This window comes from Clupea harengus, chromosome 10 (assembly GCF_900700415.2).
Source record: "Clupea harengus chromosome 10, Ch_v2.0.2, whole genome shotgun sequence".
Classification (NCBI taxonomy): Eukaryota; Metazoa; Chordata; class Actinopteri; order Clupeiformes; family Clupeidae; genus Clupea; species Clupea harengus.
Genome location: NC_045161.1, coordinates 2110411 through 2115410, shown reverse-complemented (window position 1 = coordinate 2115410; position 5000 = coordinate 2110411). Strand labels below are relative to the sequence as shown.

The following is a 5000-nucleotide window of genomic DNA, read 5'->3' as shown; positions in this document are numbered from 1 at the left end:
TTCCTGAGTACAGATTGGCTTCTCCTCATCAGGTAGTGGCTCGAGTGTGTGTGTGTGTGTGTGTCACTGGCGTGTGTGTGTCACTGGCGTGTGTCAGTCACTGGTGTGTGTGTGTCACTGGTGTGTGTGTGTCACTATCTAGGAACAAAGGAAGCAGATGACAGAATCGAGAGATAGAGAGATGAAGGGAGAAGCAGGAGGAAAGAACAAATTAAAACTCTATCTCTTTCTCTCTCTCTCTCTCTCTCTCTCTCTCTCTTGTGGTTTGCTCAGTGGTGTGCCGTTGTCTCGTCGGGCCCACAGAGGAGCAGACAGGATGTGGAGCAATTAAATGGGCGGTGTGCCGCTGGAATACCAATGTGCTCGCTCGCTCCGATAACATGTGTAATCCCAGGCCTGGGCTGTCTTTGTGTGCTCTACCTGCATCAAAGACTTGCAGGTATTTACACTATTAATCTTCCACTGAGCCCGCCGCCGCTGCTGCTTCATCTCCTGCTCCGCTCCGCTCCTCTCCTCTCCGCTCCTCCTCTCTCTTCCTCACTCCTCCAGCGGCTCATTACATCCACGAGCCCCTGCGAAGTCGGCATTTGCATATGATAATCCACAAATGAGGGCCTCTTTTTGCATAAATCGGGGCTCAAGTCGTTTCCCGGGCTGTAATTGATTCCCAAAAGTGGGAATCTCTCACCTGACCCGGCTTCTTTGTGGGATGCTAATTGACTGCAGCGCTGTAACCTTCCCTGAACCTGGCGTGGAGTCGAAGCGCAAGTTTCTTTTTTTTTCACCGGAGTCAATCAAAACGCCACGGTGAGCTGTCACGGGCTGACGCGGGGTTGTAATTGGACCGCGGGCCTCTAGTTCGCGTTTTGTTTGGAGAGAAGGACCAACAGGGCCATTTCCCAAATCATTACCGAAGCCATTACACTCTGCCCCTCAAGCAACACGGCCTCCCTAACCCACACAGAATCCGCCATTTAAAAAAAGGGCCCAATTTACACAAACAAACATCGTCTATTTGTTGTTGGGGTAGAGTTTAGCATCGGCGGCACCACGGTAAACAGTGCCTGTAATTAGATTGGTCACACCGGGGAGCCCCAGCATGCAGCCGGGGGAAGGGTTTGCCTGGATGATGTGTGTCAGGCCCCAGTATGGAAACGCTGGAATTCCCATATTTCCTTCCTGATTTGGCTGTTCAATCACTCAAACTGTAATTTGTCATTAAGGGGGGATTAGCCATGCAAATATGAGCCCAGTGAAGCATCACCTCTCTCCCTGTCCCCTTTAAGCTTTCTGCCTTCATGGATTTATTAGGAGAAGAAAAACAAGATGACATTCCGTTATGTGTGTCTGTCTGTGTGTGCACAAGTGTGTGTGCACAAGTGTGTGTGACTTAACTAGTGGCTGTGACCACGAGATGAACCCCTGCTCTGACATTTACAGGGAGACACACACGTTTCTCCTGCTGTGCAATGTATGGCGTGCCCACTGTGGCCACGGGCGTGTGTAGCTCTGTGGGTATCGGTATGTGTGTGTGTGTGTGTGTGTGTGTAATGTGTTCTGTTAATGTGATGTTCCTCAGGTGGACAGATGTGTTCATGAGGGACCACCTGCCAGAGAACTTTCATTTAGGGGTCAACTCACAGTCACACACACACACACACAGACACACCACACACACACACACACATATCTACACATCATGGTTCATACATATTCATAATAATGACTGTGCTCCATGTGTTCCTGGGTGGGCCTTTGTGTGTGTGTGTGTGTGTGTGTGTGTGTGTGTGTGTGTGTGTGTGTGTGTGTGTGTGCGTGTGCGTGTTTGTGTGTATGTGTGTGTGTGTGTGTGACTGGAGAGAGTGTGTTGGGTGGGCCTTTGTGTGTGTGTGTGTGTGTGTGTGTGTGTGTGTGTGTTCTGTCAGGCACAACACACACTTCCCACACAACACACATCCACACACATACTGTGCTCCCACAAACACTCACACGGTATACCTTTTATGTACACAAAGCATTGGCATCTTTGCACAGACAATGACATTTGCTTGTACAAATGACATTATGTTTTTTTTTTTTCTTTTTCATTTTTTTCAAATGTTGAACAAAATGTCAAATGTATATGTAGACATATCTGCATATTTGCCCATATAATGTGTACATATATGAGCTGATGTGTGTGTTAAATGTGGGTACACATGCCCATATAATGTGTACATATATGAGCTGATGTGTGTGTTAAATGTGGGGTACACATGCCCATATAATGTGTACATATATGAGCTGATGTGTGTGTTAAATGTGGGGTACACATGCTGTGTGTGTTAAATGTGGGGTACATATATGTGCTCGTGTGTGTGTTAAATGTGGGGTACATATATGTGCTGATGTGTGTGTTAAATGTGGGGTACATATATGTGCTGATGTGTGTGTTAAATGTGGGGTACATATATGTGCTGATGTGTGTGTTAAATGTGGGGTACATATATGTGCTCGTGTGTGTGTTAAATGTGGGGTACATATATGTGCTTGTGTGTGTGTTAAATGTGGGGTACACAGGCCCATATAATGTGTACATACTATATGTGCTGATGTGTGTGTTAAATGTGGGGTACACATGCCCATATAATGTGTACATACTATATGTGCTGATGTGTGTGTTAAATGTGGGGTACACATGCCCATATAATGTGTACATACTATATGTGCTGATGTGTGTGTTAAATGTGGGGTACACATGGCCATATAATGTGTACATACTATATGTGCTCATGTGTGTGTTAAATGTGGGGTACATATGCTGTGTGTGTTAAATGTGGGGTACACAGGCCCACCCAGCCCCTCTCTAGGGACGTGGAAATGTGAGGAGCTGGTGGCTAACAAGAGAACTTGTTGTCAGCAGAGGGATTTCTCATGTTCTCTTTTCTTTCTCTCCCCCTTCTCCTGTCTCTTTCTTCCTCCCCCTTTAACTCTCCCTCTGTCTCCCTCTCTCTCCCTCTCCCTCCCTTTCTCTCCCTCTCTCTCCCTTTCTCCAACACCATCAGGTCCGCTGGAGGCCCCAGAGGCATTGCCTCTGCCAGAGCAGGCTCCGGTGGCTGTTCTACGGCTGACAGAGGCCCTTGAGAGACTGGGTGAGTGTCGCTTCAACCCCCCTGCCTTACACACTTGAATATGTACACCTCAGGTTAGCGGACAGACAAAGACAAAGACAAGACACCAATCAACATTAGCACTTTGCTAGCTAATTTTCATCTGTAACTAATAACACCTAAGTCATCTGTTACTTTCAGTACCCAGTAAGCACACACATTGACACACAAGTACAGCAGTACTGTTTACCTCGTTTGATAAAATGTTTGTTTGTTGTTGTGTTGATAAATGAATAAATGTGATACAAATGTACACATATTATGTAGGTAGAAATCAGTCTACCTACTACAATCCTGCCTTACACAATTATTTTGCTTGGATTCCCCTGTGATGATGGCCTACTGCTAAGGTGTTTGGCAGTTGTAATGTAACATTATCTTGCCTGGCTGGTCTGTTGGCAGGGTTTGAGACTGAACCTCTGTACAGAGCGCCCCCGGCTTCAAACGGACCCCCAGAACTTCGGCAGGCCCTTGATGCAGGTTGGTTCTCTCGCTTTCTCCTCGTCACTCATGAGCCTTGAAATGTTTATTCTAAACTTTAAACTATGGAGCACTCCCAGCCTTTTCACCGAACCTCACTCCCAAAACCAGTTAGATGAAAGCCAGTATTCATATTTTTATGCTTTCTTAGGTACTTCAAAAAGGTTTATCCTGTAACATCATCGATACTAATCTGCCTATTTGCAATCTACAAGCTTGTCTACAACACCAAAATCCCTTTTTCAAATGCCAGTGGGTTTCTGCCTGCCCGGCAAAGGAAGTTGTTTGGAAAACTTTGGACTGAAGTTCAGGCTGGCACCACAAGAGAGTGCTCTGACACTTACTTTTGGGGAAGATATTTTGGGAACGTCCTGGAATCTTCCAGGTGGAGGGGAGAGGAGAGGAGAGGACAGTGATGACACACACACCCTGTGCTCTCTTCGTCCTCATCTAAGTCCTGAAGTGCCACACAAGTCAGAACAGCGCGTGTTATTATGTGAGCGCCCCATTCGTATGCCACAGTAGGGACTATTTTGGCTGACGGCACTAAATTCAAATGAAGTAATCCATGTGATGTGAACACGAATCCAATGATGATTTCATATGGGAGTGATTAAATACATGTGCGTCAGAAGCTTTTTGGTAAATAATAATTCTAATTCAGGCTGTGTTGTGCAGCCAACTCTACCATTCTCCCATCTCCACGTGGGCTCACACATGCCAGGGCAGAGACAGCACTCTGCTACACAAACATACGCGCACACACACACACACACACACACACACACACACACACACACACACACACACACACACACACAGCTGATGTGAGGAGGGCTGACATGTTTGTCCTTTCACATACGGACTTCAGAGAGGTCCCCTGACTCATTAATGGCCACGCACTCCAAACCTGACACATATGTATTCACCTACCTGGACTGAGGTCGCACGCTAGCGGCGAGGGCTCCCAGGCATATGCGAACGTACAGTATATACACAGGAGAGGCCAGAGACGTGTATAGGGTCAGACAAGTAAGCCGGGCCATGCTGCACATCCACAAGAGTTTGGTGACGACATTCATGATGCCCTAAAGCATATGGCCCTGCATAAAGAAAGGTACAAGAAAGGACACACACACACACACACACACACACACACACACACACACACACACACACACACACACACACACACACACACACACACACACACACACACACCACACACACACACACACCACACACACACACTCACACTCACACTCACACTCACACACACCACACACACACACACACACACACACACACACACACACACACATGCAGATCTTGAAGGGATATGACATATGCACACCTGAAAGGTATAGACTG

At 46.8% G+C, this 5000-nt stretch overlaps 1 protein-coding gene across 1 annotated transcript in view; it reads left to right on the top strand.

Moving 5' to 3' along the window:
- The first annotated feature begins 3048 nt into the window (after window positions 1-3048).
- pik3r3b (phosphoinositide-3-kinase, regulatory subunit 3b (gamma)) overlaps window positions 3049-5000 on the top strand; it is a 143917-nt gene continuing 141965 nt past the window's right edge. Inside the window, exons 1-2 of the mRNA XM_031574962.2 lie at window positions 3049-3131; window positions 3552-3629. The gene's annotated coding sequence lies outside the window, so the exon portion shown is untranslated. The remainder of the gene's footprint in view (window positions 3132-3551; window positions 3630-5000) is intronic.